The sequence below is a fragment of the Corvus moneduloides genome, chromosome 7, assembly GCF_009650955.1.
Source record: "Corvus moneduloides isolate bCorMon1 chromosome 7, bCorMon1.pri, whole genome shotgun sequence".
Lineage (NCBI taxonomy): Eukaryota > Metazoa > Chordata > Aves > Passeriformes > Corvidae > Corvus > Corvus moneduloides.
The window spans coordinates 17,806,324-17,822,477 of NC_045482.1; the positions used below are offsets into that span (position 1 = coordinate 17,806,324).

General features: G+C 43.2%; 1 protein-coding gene across 1 annotated transcript in view; it reads left to right on the forward strand.

The window, feature by feature from the left end:
- WIPF1 (WAS/WASL interacting protein family member 1) overlaps nt 1-16,154 on the forward strand; it is a 56,276-nt gene that overhangs the window by 22,786 nt on the left and 17,336 nt on the right.

The window sequence follows — 16,154 nt, forward strand, 5'->3', positions numbered from 1 at the left end:
GTTGTGGGAAGCCAGAAAACTGCTCATTTGTATCACAGTTCTCAAAAGTCTGGTACTAATGGCAAACTTCAAATTCGTGCTGGCTGTGCAAAACCAGCTTGGTCTGCATTGAACAGCATTCCCTAATTGCAAGTTTTGATGGATCAAGGCTCACCTGAAGAAGCATTTGGCTTCAGGCTTTGTTCACGCAGCAGCTGTACCCTTTCTGTGCAGAAGCAGGGCTTTTTCTCTGTGTGGTGGTGCCTGCACTGGCACTCCCTGTGACCCAGCCTCCTGTGAGCCTGCCTGCTCACAAGGGCCTTGGCAGATGTGAAAGGAAACAATGATCCCTGCACCATCATTTTTTGAGGACTGCCAGTCATCAGGGCGGCAGTCTAAAAGAGAAAGTAGACTTCATGAGAGTAATAATGTCTTATGACCTGATAAAACCAATACAAAGCTTCCTTTCAGCTGTGAGTTTGATCCAGATACTACAGCTCTCTGAGTTTTGAAAAAATTTTCTTTTTATCTGGGAGCCTGTGGCCTCAGATTTGAAGTGGCTCTTAACTCTCCATCTAATTACAAATTCTGGTTTTGAAAGCAAAGATGTTAGGAGTTATATGTCAGTCTGCCATATGCTAAACCTAGCCTTCAAATTTACTTAAAATAAAGTTTGGTTTTACCCCTGCAAGCTAACCAAATTGTTCAGCCAGTTTGACCAGGGTTTTGGCTGTATTTGCAGGATTCAGCAGATGTGATGATAACTTTAGCTAGGGTTCAACAACTGTGACAGCGACTCTACAAATACATTTAAGGGGAAATGGGTTGCCACCCTCCAGTACTTGCTGTTTCAGGGCATGTGCACTAAGCACTACAGCCTGCAGGGACCAATTTGTTTTCTCCTCTGAACTGCTGGTAGACTGGCACTAGCAAGGACAAATTGGAGCAGTCCTGTGGAGTAAGATTATTTTTTGAATGTTCTAAAGAGGAAATGCAAGTGCTGAATGATGTTATGTGGCTGCTTTTGGTTTTGTGGGTATGTTTTCATGGCAGTGGTATGTCATACATATATTTTTTTAGCTTGAACTACACGAAACTACTACTTTTATGCAATAAACCTGCATTTGGAATACCAGCAGGAGCTCAGCTAGACCTGCTATCTTGAATGGAGGCCAACAGCCTCCAAACCCGGCTGTTCTCTGGGTCCCAGTGAGTTCCTGCACTACCTGTGTGGCAGGCTGCCTCAGAGCTGCAGCTAACACAGAAGTGCTGAGCTGACTGGGCACTGTTTCCAAAACACTGGCAAGAGCCAGGAGCCGCTGCTGACCCTGGAGCAGCTGGGTGAGGCACCCTGTCTCTTCTCAAGCAATGGCTTGCGGCTCCTACCGAGTTCAGGCAAGATGTGGATTTGTCCCTCTTGGCATATTCACCTTCCTGGCACGTCTGCCTGGGTCTGACCCATGCAGTCACTAGATGTGGCCTCACGTGGGATGTCACTACAATGGCCTGAGCCCCCTGGTAAAGCCATGCCCTCCAGGGCAGGCACCCACCTGGCACACTGCATTTGCTTACACTTGCTGCATGGAAATATTTGGTTGTTGAAGGTCATAGAAAACAGTTAAGAGATAAAAATATTTGAAATAAAATGCAGATAACTGAATGGAAGCTCTTGGTTTTTACTCACCATGACTTGAGCAAACGCTCTCTTTTAATGTGTGTTGACTGAACCAGTTTCATAACTATTAAGTGGAGGGGTGCTGTATGTTTCCAGCCTGGGTAGCTGCAATAGGCAATGGAACTGTGCTGTTTTCCCTCTCAGGAAGGCAGTGCAGGACATGCCTCCTCTTTGTGTAGGGGAAAATCAACTAGTTTGTGTCCTGAGCTGTGAAAGACTTTGCCTTGCCTGTTATTAATGGATTCTGCCAAAAAAATCATTCTTTCCAGCTTCTCCTCTTTGCTCACTAGCTAAGTACTTGCCATGTGCAGCTGTAAAAAGTTGTTTCCAAAGAGAGTTAAATTGGAGCAAAAACTTCTGTAACTGGAGATGGGTAGGAAAGCAGAAGGGTGTTTTCAATTTGTTGTCCTTGATTGCTTTTCGTTTGATTTGTGCCATGCTTTGAACTAGAGCCCTTTACAGGACTGTGTGCCCCCTTGCTTGTCTGCCTCTGTGTCCTGCCAGTCTTAGCTGGAGCAGCACCCATTCGCTCGTGTCCCTCGTGGGACCAGAGGATAATCGGGACAGTCAGCATCAGTCAGAGAGCCCTGGGCTCTCAGCAGTGCCATGTCAATACATATGGGAAGCTTGGAAAACATAAGCATCTAGCAACTGGATTTAGGTGCCTAAGTTGGAAAATGTAGTTTGGATACCAAAGTTATTGATTGGCAGTTACAGTGTTTGAGGACATTTTTATTGAAAATATTTTCTAATTAAAACCATCAGTTTATCAAAACCTTTTTTCCCCCCTGAGATCAAAGGTGAATTTGGCACAAAATTTAAATTTCATGAATAAAAAATTCTAAAATTAACTTTTAAAAGAAATCCAGGATACCTGAAGCCAAATATAGAATCTGCTAAAATTTGCACTTCTAACAACAAAATGATTGCATTGTTTTTTAATTCCTTACTAAGATAGAAACCTTTCCAAGTCTCAAACTTTGACAAGACATAAAAATAGTTTCCCTCTCTCTTTTCCCCACATTATTAAACACACACAAATTTTAGTGCCTCTCCAGGTAACTCAGGGAATTTAAATTCCTGCATTGTCTTTCATGTAACATTAGAATTGCTTTGAGTTTGGAAAAACCGCAGGCTGATGAAGAACTGGTACCTTGCCATCTATTAGATAATTGCCAAAACAAGTAGAGCAGCCTATTTCATAAATGAAATCTTCAGAAGGTATCTTTACTTATAGGGCTTCCAACTGAACGATGAAACCTTGGATTAGTTATAGACAACTTAACTGTGTGCCCTTACTGTAGGTGTTTAAATTGGCATCATGTGCTGCAGATGTGTGCTGTGTACTCAGATGCATATGTGCAAATTTCATAGTCCCAATATCACTGAGCATTCAGCTAAAGGCCCAAGTGTATAATCTGAAGCCTCCGATTCAGTGTTATCTCACTATATTCCATAAATGTCTATATTGCATAAATATCAAGTCCTGCTGCAAAAGTAGATGAAAGGATTTATGTAAAATTGGCTTTACAAAGCTATTTTGAGTAAAATTTTTATTGTAGCTCTGTTCTAGTAAATGAAACAAAGTGTAATTGTGGTTGGTCAATACTTAGATCTCAGCTTGGCTTATAATGGTATAAATATGAAGAATATTAGTATTGCCTGGATTTTGTTCTTTGCATTTTGGCAGCTTATTTATGAAATAATTGAAACGTCTCTTAGCTGTACCTTTCTTTTCCAAGTGACTTTTGACATTTTTTTCCTGCCAAAAGGGAGTGTTGGAAATACTTAACAGAAAAATTCATCCTTGTATTACTCAGGATGTTTTCCAGATTGGACCAAATGGAAATTGCCGGTGATAGGACCAGCACATGAGTATTGCTGATGATTGCACACATGCAAACTCAGATGCTGAAGGCTAAGATCTCTCCTATTACCCATGGAGAGGTGTTCAGTGTGCTGTGGGTTAGATTTTGACTGCTTTGCAAAGAGACAAATTAAATCCAAACAGAGGAGGAAGAATTTCAGGTTTGTCCTTCCACTGCTTCAGCTGTGGATGGGAATCTGAGCGGGCAGCCACCAGGGTGTCTGACTCCTTGCCTGGGGATCTCTCTAAACACCAGTCCACAGGTTCCAAAAGCCCCTAGGTTGGAGCTGACCTTCTGCAGGGCACTCACCAGGCCACTAATTTCCTTTGGAGCTGCTCTTCCCAAGGAGTGAATCTATTGCAGGAGATCCTCTGCAGGGTTTCTATACATATTTCCATTAGGTAGCAGTTCTTTTTTGTCCAGGAGCTGGTGTTGGAGGCAGGGAAGTGCTGGTCAGCTCAGGATAAGACATATGGTGGATTCAGCAGTTCAGTACTCAAGAGGAAAAGATGAATCTTTATTGTCCCTGCAGGTAGTCTGCTTTAGCCCTAGAGCTTCAACTGGCAGCCCTCACCATTTGTCACACAGGTTACTACTTTTGGATCATATCTTCCTCTGGTAGAAGACTTCTTAGGTCTGGAATGAAACCGAAGCAGTTCCTATCAGCTAAGGACAGCTGATACTCTTTTTTTTTTTTTTAATTAAAAAATTAAACTCTTAAAAATAAGCTTTTCTTATTGTAGTTCCAACACAATTAATATGAGTATAAAATCTGTTTTTTAAAATAGAGAAAATGATGGTCAGATGTAGTAGATTTTTATATATGATACAAAGAACCAGACAATGTAGAGATAATGGCAACCTTCAGTCTACTTAACTTAATGGTTCCTTAATGGTTATCTGGTTTGTTAGTTTTGAGCAACCCATCTAAAGATAGTTTTTGAGTTGTCTTACTGAACATTTTTCAATAGCAGTAATATATTGCTTCCTCTATCTATATCTCTGAAGTTGCAGGAGAAGTTTACTGCTGGATTCCAGTCAGGCAGCTAATTTGGTGGTGCAGGAACATAATGTTTTGGCTTTGTTTTTAATATGGATTAGAACAAGGCATTGTTTGCCAGTACTGCCAGGATATTAGGTGATCATGTAATTTCACATGTGCAATAATGTGTTTTCAGTAATACTTTTGCTTTTTTTTTGTTGGTTTTAAATCAATCCTTTTCAAACCAAAAGGTGTATGGTAAGACATTTAAGATTAATTTTAATCTCTTATCCTTGATTTGCTTTTTGGTTGGGTTTTTGATTGCTTTGGATGCAGTTTCTAAAGTTTTGTAGACCATTTAGAACAGATGATGAACTTTTGGCCACAGTATCTTGAGTAGTTTGAGGTGAGCTAAGGTTGGCTCCAATGTGAAGAAGGGGCGATTGAAGTCCCAGAGTTTGGGGAGGGGTTGTTTGCTCAAGAAAAACCCTCTCTGCTTCAGATTACTTTTTGTCCCCTCTTTTCCCTCTCCTTTATTATTTCCATCCTGATTTTAAAGTCTCTTCCACAGATTTGTTTTTGTATTGCCGAGAATCTTTAAAAATAATTACTGAAACCATAGCAGCCCATCTGAAAGCTTTCCGAGACACAGTATGAGCTGCAGAGCAGGCCAAACCTCAGAGGGCAGAGGCTCTTTTCCAAGCGAGGAAAAATGGATACTGAGAGTTTCTTTGGATGTTTGTGCAAATGGGTGCTTTATTGTCCAGCTTCTGCATGTGTGGATGCCCAGCATACATTGCCCAGCTTCATGTATGTCAGCATTTTGGGGAGTTGAAAGTGGTATTTTTAATTACTGTAAGCTAACATGTAAAATTTGTAAGAGAGAGTTTCATTTTGTAGCTGTTCTCAGAGGAGGATCTAAGATAAAATACCTACCCTGGTAAATACTAAAAGTATGCAAAGTATTGGTATATTTTGTGTATATTCATTTATAACTCGGTAAACTGAAATTTTTCAATTGCTTTGTTTGCAAACTTGTACTAACTCCTTAGGGAATGTGAATTGTAAAAAAGTAACTGTTTCGTAGCAGCCCAGCAGAGTCTACAAAGAACTTCACTTTTCCTGGCTACCTTACTGAAATAAGCATTTAAACTGCAGATCAAATGCTGTTTTACAGCTTTTTGGAGTGGAGATCAGAGAAGGTTTGTGAACACTGGGGATACAAGTCATATGCAGAATGAGTTCTCATTTAGTACCTAGTCAGTTAGTAAGATGTGATGTGAGTTTCTGTTCAGTTTGTGGTCTGTGAGCAGGGCACAGAGGGTGAGTTATGGGAAGTTTTTCAATAGGTTGTGATCCTTAGAGACAGATGACAGCATATCTTGCTGGTTCCTCTCCCCAAGTTCATGGAGCAAGGTACCAGCAGTGCTGAACACAAGGGGTGGCATCTCTGTGCAGACTGTGGATGTGGTTCTTGCTCCACCAGCCTTCCTGATCCAAAGGATGGTGTTGTGGGAGTCAATGCCAGCCTTGCTTGCTGACTGTGACACTTTTCAAATTCATTACTTACGTGCAAATAGATTTGATGCCTCACAAATGATCTGACTTAATGACTAACCCCAAGCTACAGTACAAATCCCTGCATAGGAGAGAACATCAAGGGACTTCACAGGATGCACTCTTCTTAATCTCAAAGTCTGATCTCAAAAAGTTCTAATGCTTCAGCAAAATCAGAAGGTACAATGAGTCTCATCCAGTGTCCTCTGAAGACTGGCCTGAGCCTTTCCATGAACTCTAATGAGAATAAATTCAGGCTCTCCATCTCCACCCAGTCTAGTGGAGGTTTCTGAGCACTTTGCAGCCTCAAATCATTCAAAATTAACTTTCAGAATGGAAAATTAGATTTTTTTTTTAAAATTAAAATCTCTACGAGACCTGGTTGCCTGTTTCTCACAAAACTGATTTATGGGTCTTGCTGCGCTGAACCGAGGCTTATTTGACAGTAACCTGGCTCTGAGGTGGTGGTTTTTCTGCACTGTCTATGGTGGAGCAGGCTCCCTTACATTATGCAGATCTGGGGCTGGCTTTTGTTTTGTTTTTCCCACACTCCAGACAGATCAGTCTTTGATTGCTCCTCTAATGACAGGTATTCAAGTTACTCTAATTTACGTCAACACCTGGGCTGTAAAAACTCTAATGCACTCTTGCTTGTGCAGTTGGTCTTTCCCTGATGACTGCCCAGGCCACTTAGCTTTTTGTTTGGGCTTTTGATGTGAAATCTGAACTGATCTCTGTGCACTGTAGTTTTTCAACATTCTTATAGGAATATTGCAATATTTATAAGAGACAGGGATTGGAAAACGGTGCTTTAAATTCATTCCACATGTCTGGCCCTTATATGCCTCAGATTTCCCCTTTAGAGGCAGTTACTATTTTAATATCCTTTTATAGATGCTGCCTTTAGTAGACCAGCCACAATTCACTGCCTGTTTAGTAAGACTTAGTTGATTGTGATGAAGAAAATACTTTATGTTAAAAAAGCCTATTTGAATGCTGAAGCCAATTGAATTCTAAACTTACACCTACTGAGAAATAAAACAATCTGACACTGTGGGAGATCCTTGATCCTTTTCTATAAGTATCCATTATTGTAAAATGGTTTTGACTGCAGCTTCATGTCATCCTGTTGATAAGAGAAAGATGAATGAAGGCACCATCAGCAATGGTGTTTTGGAGGTCACATCACTATTAATTTAGTGTCCTGGCTAAGGAGAGGGCGTGGTGTGGGGTGTCCCGTAGCTCCCGTGATATAACCTGTGGCTCCAAACTGTCTTTTTTCATCTCAGCCTCAGGATTTGCAGAGAGAAGCCCCTCTCCTTATAACTACTGCTCTGAGGGGGACTGCAGCACACCAGTTGGCAGCTGTGGGCAGCAGAAGTTTACCAGCAAATCCCAGAGCTTGCTCTCCATATTTGATTGCTTTTTTGACTTTTTTCTGTGCATACTAAAAGTTGCAACAGCTCAAATGTCCAAAAAAACCTCGATTCAGACTAATTTATGATACTTTTGGCCTGTCATGCCACAAAAAAAAGTGGATAGAAGGGAAAAAATTCTCCAGGTCTGTCCATTTGATTCAAATAGCAGGATTGCTGCCATGTAACACAAAGCAAACAGTGGTCAGAGCTGTAGCAATCTAGAAATAAAAGTGGAGCAATAGGTGGAAAGGCAAAGGGTGGATATGCTCATGTAAACAAAAGCTGTTTTCCCATGGTTACAAGCTGGGGATTCCAAGGGCCAGACCATGTCTTTCTGCCTCTGGGTCACCAGGTGTGGGTTGTGGGAAACATCCTGTCCTGCCCCTCACTGTTTGCTGCCTGCCACTGCCAGGCCGTGAGTGACCCTGTCTGGTCAGAGATGACTGGTGCCATGTGTGAGGATAAGATGGTGGAAAAAGTCCTGTTCTTAAGTGCAACTCTTTTTGTTCTGGTTAGGACTGAGTAATCTGGAGGCAATACCCAGAAATCCTCAATTTCCGAACGAGCCTGTTCACCCTACCACCAGCTCCTCAAGCTTAAAATGCCTCATGTTTTGGGGAGAAAGCTGTGCAGTACTGAGCAGCCACATGACACTGAGTGATCACTACTACAGTGATGAGACACTGGGAAAAGGAGCCCCATTGCAGAGAGGCTCTTGGGCTATATGTTAGGAATGCTATTTTGTGAACACAAAATGCTCACGAGGAGGAATAAGCTGGAGAGAGACATCAGGTCCTTCATTGCTGAAAGTATGTTGTCCCTGTGTGGAGAAGTTGTCCCTGTGGCCTCTCCAGCGCACTAGGAGTCAAGTGTCCCTTTCTTTAGGTCTGACTCTGGTCACCTCCAGCCCGGGTGAATCTTCCTTGGCTGTGCTGGGGCAGTGTGCCTGCATAACAGCCTCGTGTGTTGTTTCCAACACTCGGCTTGACTAAAGGCTGCTGTGGATGGTAGACGGTGGAGTGTTGTGGGCACCTCTGCTCTGGACAGCTGAAGAAGAGTTCAGGCACAAACAGCTCGTCCTTAACCATCACTTCTGTCTGGGAGAGAAGGTGAAGCCTTTTTGTTGCAGGGCTTTTTGAGGAGTGGTTGGAGGAAGGGCTCTTCATTTTTTGATGTGGGGGCACCAGTGGGGATGGGGATGGAGCTGTCAGAGGTTGCAGTGTCTAAACATGTGTTCTCCTGTCCTGAGGACTGGGGTACAGCCCAGTAACTAGACTTTTCTGCTGGATTTGGTCCTGGCCTCCTGCTGAGGAATGACACACACATGCCTGTTTTAAAACGCTGTGGAGACTCCCTCCTGAGGTGGCGGGGGCAAGGGCTTTGCTCCAGGTGTCCTTTGCAGGGCTGAGGTCCTGTTCCCCAGGACCAGGTCGCTGTGGTGGGGAATGTGACCTGACCCTTGTTGTCTGAGCAAATAGGAATATTTTTGTACAAGTCCTCTGAGCACACTAGCTGAAAGAAATTATAGGAGTATGGATTAGATGTAAGCAATTTCTGTTTTCAGTGAGTCAGATACTTTCTGCTGTAGTGTGTTTGCTCTTACATTATCAGCTTCTCTCAAGTCAACATCCAAACACTTAAACTGACCAAAAGCTTAGCTGTTTCTTCCAGACAGGGACTATATTGGTTACCAGAGGCAGTCCTCCAAAGCTAGCTGTTGCCTGTGACTGTCTGCATATCTTGAAAAATATTTCACTGAAAATAAAAGTCTTTTTTAAATAGTTGGATTAAAACAACATTCTGACACCATAGCAGCCTATTTCTTAGCTGTAATTTTCCATGGATGCAGCACCACTGGATTTTCTCCATATAACTCTCGGTTGTGTTTGACAGATGAGGTTTTCTGGATGCAATTTGCTGTGGATCATAGGTGCATCTGGCTGTTACTGCCCTTGGCACCCCGTAGTCATGTGCTGGCTCAGGGGTCTGTTGACTCGTCACTGACACACACAGTAACCTGCTCTGTTACTGTATTCCTGTGGCGGTAGGAAGTAGTTGCAAAGTGTTTAGGGGGTTCTAGGTCTCTGGGGAATTGCCCAGTGTGATCTGCTGACCATGCTGCCTGGAGGATCACTGCACTTGGCTGGATGCACTGGGACGAGGGAGGTGAACATGAGGGGTGTGGAGGAAGATGGAGATGCTGTAGGGTTGACAGAGCACAGGGACCTGGGATAGCACACAGGGAGGTGTGAAAGCACCTCACAGCATCCTCGCATTTTTTTTCCTAACTAGTCATATTGTTTGTTTGCTCTTGTTGTTATTTATCTTTAATGGTCCTCACTAGCTCCCCAACATCTGCACCTTTCACACACCTCTTACAGCAGTGTAACTGAGCTAAACTAACTCTGCAGTTTATTGAGAAGGTATGTCTAAAACAAAACAAAAAAACATATCCTCTCTCTAAAGCCTGAACAGGGCAGAAAAAATGCTCAGTGTGAGACTAGCTTGATGTCTGTTTCTTTCCCAAGAACTACCCCATGCACTTCTGCCAGAGACCTCCAGTCTCTTGCCTTCTGCTTCTCCCATTTTGGTCCCTGCCTGCAGCAGGATGGTGTTGCATCCCCCACATCAATCACTGCCAAACTGGGAAAGGTCTGCTTCCCTATGGAAGATCCTCCTGTGTGTTGTTCAGCTTGGGCCAAATCCTATTTCAGGGCCACGTAGGCGGCATCCACTTCACATGTGCATGTGAATAAAGCTTATCATCCACCATCCCTCCAATGGCAGTTTGTGGAAAAAGAAGGGCACCTCTGGGTCTAGGCAAGAGCTCTCCATTGCTGACTGGTACAGCTCCTCTGTCCTGGTGTTGTGTGTAAGGGGTGGTGTTTTTCAGTGTGGTGGAAAGGCATGCTCAAACCACTCATTTCGGGTACCGCAGAGAGTTTCCTTGAAATGCCAAAAGTCCCCAATAAAGTAGGCTTCCTCTCTCTGGCAGCGGCAGCTCCCCAGAATTTCCCTGGGTCTCAGACATCCAGAGTAACTTCTTCTCTGTTGGTCTCTCTTTTGGTTGTCCAGATCTCTGCAAGTGGTTTTAAGGGTGAGAAGTTAGTGCCTCCTTTTGCTACCACAGCTTCCTCCAGACAGGATAGGACAATTTACATTCTCACACCCTTGCAATGTCCTGTCTCAGGCACAAAGTCTTATAATCCTTGCACCAAAAGGATTGTCTTCTCAGCCAAAAACTATTCTTAAAAGACCAGTCACTGGTATTAAAGGACCCAAAAATACTGACAGTAACATTTTAGATGTCACTTTGTTCCCCAGAAGCTCCTCAGATTCAAAAGTTTTGTCTCAGGACAATGACAATCCAGGCTCTCCTGCTGAGTATAGGCTCGTTATACAGCAGTCCCCAGTATCTCAATTAAAACTTGTATCAGGTTACTTGAGTGCCAGACAGGCTTTCACTCCTCCATGTGCAAGTGATTGAGGCCAGAGACTCTTCTAAATAGTCTTTCTTCACCCTATAAGGGAATTCTTCTTCAGTATCTTCTGGTAACTTCATGCTCAGCTGAATTTGGTTTGGTACCCTTGTTGAACTCTTTAGGGACTTAAATTCATCTATCTGTATGATTTGTTTATAGATTTATATATATTTAGAAACTCTACTAAAAAGAGAAGAAGAAAAATACCTGATTTTTCAGGGGGGATTTACTGGCATGGTGTTGCATGGGAGGAGCACCTTCAGCATCCTCTAAAGTTCTCATTCACACTGTGCCACACTCCTGGACTGACTCTTGGGGCAGGCAGCCCCTCTGGCCTTGGGAGGATGTGGTGGTGGAATGTGGGACATGTAGACCTCCTAATCACTCAGGTCTGCCAAGGAAAGTGGGAGCAGGGGTGATCAACTTTCCTGATGTCACTGTAACTGTTTTTGGCAAAAAAGTTTAATAGCTCAGTACTCTGTTAAAAAAATGATTCATGAAAAATATTGTGGTCTGTATAAAACTGACTGTAAGTGATTTTCCAACTACTTTGTAATGTGTTTACAGTTAGCTGTCCTTTTTGTTTCGAGGGCTACCTTACTAAAGTACTTGGTAATGCAACCCAATTTCCTCAAATTCAGATGTAAAAAAACCCAAACAAACCCTTCTTTGATTCGGAGAAAGTAATGCATTTTGGAAGGACCGAATCGACACTGGTTTGGAAGGTGGGTCCTTTTGCATAGGGGAGCAGTCAGCATTTTAATTGGCAACTTCAGGTTTTTTTCCCCTTAAATTTATCGATTCTATCTAATTCTACAGTTGTTTGTTCCTTCCTCTTTTTTTTGCTTGGAAATTAATCATGCAGGAAATGATTAATCACAGTGGGTGTCTGTCTGCCTCTGACTCAATGTTTAAGAGGGAGGGCCTTCAAGCAGCTCAAAACAGCTGACCAGATACAAACCATGCACTTGCACTCTGGTTGTTCACACTGTCCATCCCACAATAAAGGTCATGTTTCTTCTTAGCATTTGTAATGCTCCTGGAATGATTTCTGAAATACCAAATTAAATGTGAAGTGCCCAAAATTTGTGTTTCACAAGATTCAGTGTAGTGCCGTTTTTGCTCATTGCTCTTTATGGACTGCTTTGCAGAGCAAGGGGTTCTTTGCAGAACACGATGTATACTTCCTCTCTCCTCTATTTTGGTTTTTAAAAGAAAGGAGTCTTTATCATGATGCATAGCATAGCATTTTAATATCATTCCTGATGGCGACTATGCATGTGCCTGGTAGTTTGCAGAAATTAGAGTTTCTTATGCAGGTATTTACTTGGGCAGCTTTGGAGCCTCTCATTTGCTAGCAGCGAGGGTGGCTTTCTCCAGAGGCAGCAGACACGGGCTCTGTGCACTCCCCTCTTGGGAAGGCTGCAGCAGGCTGCCCCAGCCCCGGAGTTATGGCCAAGGCCAGGCAGGGAGGGTGAGGATTGCAGTGGTGGTGCCTGTTCATGGCACTGGCAGCCCAGAGCGAGTGGGTGGGCTGGATCTTCGGAGGAACCAGCACTGGGCACGGTGCTGCTGGCACCCGCCACACGGTGGGAGAGCAGCTGCCGCTGCCAGCTGTGGAAATCCTTCTCTCTTGCTGACGGTACAGAGCTCTGTGCTTGGGGCTCGGTGGCTGATGCTGCGGTGTACATCCACGGGTTAGTTACTGCAATCATTTCTGCCGCACCTCCAACACTCACCTAGACGTAACACTTCTAAAGAGCTTCTGAACACCTGTGATAATTTACACTGCTGCCCAGAAAATATGCTAGGACATGTGTCCTCGGTTTCCAAATACCAATACGTCTTCAGCCTTGGTCTTTTGCAACCAGGTCCTTTCCAATACCCTGCAGTACCAAGCATTATAAGAAACTTGGTTATTAACAGATTTGGTGGGTAACATTTATTAGCAGGTGGATTGGTTACTATTTCGGGTATTTTATAGTGTCAGCTGTTAGCAATTTAACATAATGTCTGTTTCTTAAATTCAGCTCTTTCTCATTGGCCAAGAACAAATAATTATCCGAGTCCATTGCAGAAGTGTAGAACAGTAACCAAAGCTTTCCTCTAATTGCAGAGTTACACTTAACATCTCAAGACATCTCTATGCTCTGTGAGAAAGAGTGATCCTGTGTTATGTGAATTGGTTATGAAAGCAGCTGCACAGTTTGAGTTCAGCAGTGTGCTGACTCAGCTGCTTTGGTTCTGCAGCCCAAGAGGTGCTGCTCATCCCAAGGGCAGCCCCCAGCACTGCCATGTGCTGTGGCAGCAAGTCACCAGGTCACTGCATCTCTTCAGAACGTTATTATTCTTCATATAGGCTTATAGTGATCAAATTTTAAAATCCAGAGAGCACCTCTTTTATTTTTGCTTACAGTAAGTCAGGCAAAGAAATAGATTGTACAAAATCTAACAACCGAACAGCAAGGGTGAGTTAGAGCTTCGAAGACAGAGGTGCTGTTTTTTCCTGCAAAGTTTCAGCTTGAGTTTCTAAAAATTTCTTTTTTATCAGCAGAAGCAGAGTCAGAGTGACAAGAGTGAAGAAGCTTTGGTTTTAAACTAAAATTTGATGATCTAGGGTGTTTTACGGGCTCTGTAAGTCTATGCATTAAATGTTTTTGTGTGGGCACACACGTTTCTCCATCACACCATGTGATCTCTTTTCTGATGGCTCCTAAAGGAAGTGTGTGCTCTAGAATACCATGAGTAAACAACCCTTCAGGATGCTCGTGTTAAACTTCAGGCCAGTTTTGCTAGAGTTCGGTTTATTACAGAAGCTTGTCCTGTGCTTCCAAAACGCTGTTTTCCAGCCTGTCTCTGAGGGCCATAGGGCTTGTTCAACAGTAGCAAAATGCTAAGCTCACCAGTGTGTACCTAATTTCCATGGCAGTTCTGTTGACAGAGCCCTTCAGTATCGGAAGTGCTAGCTAGTGCGCAGCAGTTGACTACAGGTACATGTAAGATGGGATAGGGAAGGAGGGAACACCTAGCGCCTTTCTCCCCACTGCCTCCTTGCAAATAATGTGTGCAGGGAGGGTTTTGGAGAAGCTGGATGTGTCTGTGGGTGGTGGTTTCCCCTTAGAAAACTCAGGCTTCAAGCATCACCTTACTTCCTCTTTATGCCACCAATTCCTTAAGAAGCTGATCTAAAACAACCCAGTTAAAAGGGAAGAAAAATAGAACAGAGCAGCCCAAGCAGGAAACAGTCTCTAACTGACAGGGAGGTAGACAAGTCAGAAAGCGCTTCACAGACCACCTGGCTCACTTGCTGCATTCAGGTCTGCTGCCTTAAGGGATTCGTTTAAAAGTCTGATATCAAACCAAACTGTATTCTGCCTGCTCCAGAAACTTTCCTGTGACGCATGGAGTGCCAAGGAGACTCATGGTACATTATCTAGACTGCTTTGACCTCTTAGCAAAGCAGTGCAGGAAAGCAGAATTTCTCTTTTTAATCAGATGAAGCAGTTAAAAGCTTGGTGAAATATCCTCATGGCACAGTTAAGCTAGAGACAACCGCAGCTGTGAAAAGGCTGTGTTAAGAAACAGGATGGTTGTGGTCTACTGTAAGAAATAATTTTCCTGTTGACTATTTTTTTAAACAGGAAGCTTAAGAACAAAGCAGCATTAGTCTTGGTGCTTTTAATAGGTTTCAGATTTCAAATATTGCATTTAGAATATGCTGATTGGGAAAGGATAGGACCTTGTGCAGAGTTTTATGTAACAACTGAGAGCTACAAATTTGGAAGATGGGAATATAACTTAATTCAAGCAGATGCTCTGAATATGAAGCTATTGTTTCTCTGGAGGAGCTTAGGATGTTCAGTAATGCAGCAGAGGACTGATGAGAGCGGGCTGGTCTGTTTGCAGGACTTTGTGAATGTGTGCATTTGCACAGCACTGTGTAGGCTTGGCTTCACACAGCTTCCTCTTTGTCAGTCAGTCTGTCTATCCGCCAGCTTCCCCTCTGCTCTGCTCGCTCTTTCGCAGTAACTGGAAACAGTTTCTGCAGTACAAGAGAAGAAAACCTACAGACACTAGTGCCTCACACCACTTTGAACTCCATGATTTTTCTAGATAATTAGCCAGAGCTATGGGTGATGTGTCTGACTCCTTTCTCCCTAAAGACTTGACACAATATCCATTAAAGTCTTATTGCAGAAAATATTTCTTCTGAGGAAGGTAGCTCAGCAATTTTTTTTGGCGGGGAAGGGGGATTATAGCTGTGTTCTAATTCTTTTGAAGCATGAGCATCTGATGAGATAAATCTGTACTTTTAACAGTTTTTTTCTGACACAGATATCATGGATCATGTCAGAGCCATTACTTCATAGGTGGTAACTCACTGCAAATGCCATTTTGTTTAAGTCAGCGCATTTTCCTAATGGTCTTTTTAGTTGTTGGTGTGACAGATACTGTGCTATTACACTTCCCCTCGGTTTCATCAAAAACAATTAAGTTACTTAAAAAAGTAAGAGCTGTGAATTCTTGTAAATAACTGCCCTGGCGACCTCAGCCGTCGGCCTGGGGTTGTCTGGAGAATTACCCTTATTCCTATTCCCACTGTCTTTACTTGTCTTATGCAAACATTATAAAAGTGGTGGCAAATCATTGTTACTAAAGGTGGCTCAAGTGAATGCCCAGCACAGGTGAAAGCTCAGATAAAAGAATAAAGCACATGCTGAAATGCCATAGCCCCATTAGAAATGCCCTAAAGCCCCTGATAGGGGCTGTGTGCCAAAATGCCACAAAAAGCCCTTGTGACTTGAAAAAATAGTCCTTGACACTTGGACTTTGTTGTTGTTGCTGTTGTTCCGTAATTTTCTTGCAATAAAGTTCTGTATCTCAGGTGTGACCCTCCTAGGATTGCCTGAGGCTGAAAGTTCAATTTGGGGTGGGGAAGAATGGGAGCCTGGTCTCTGTCAGGGAAGCTTGTAAAAGGCTGAGCTTTAGCAGCCAGGCTTTTCTGTCTGCAGTAGCCTGCAGCTGAGAGGCCAGGCTGCCTGCTTGCTCTTCCTCCTCAGGGAGAATACCCAGAACATGACTCTGTGTGCTGCTTCTGAGGAGGAGGAAGGTGCATTCAGATATGATGATGGAGCTTGGGATCTTCAGAGCAAGCAGGGAGAGAGGAAGAAGCATGAGTCCATCCTAGAGCTC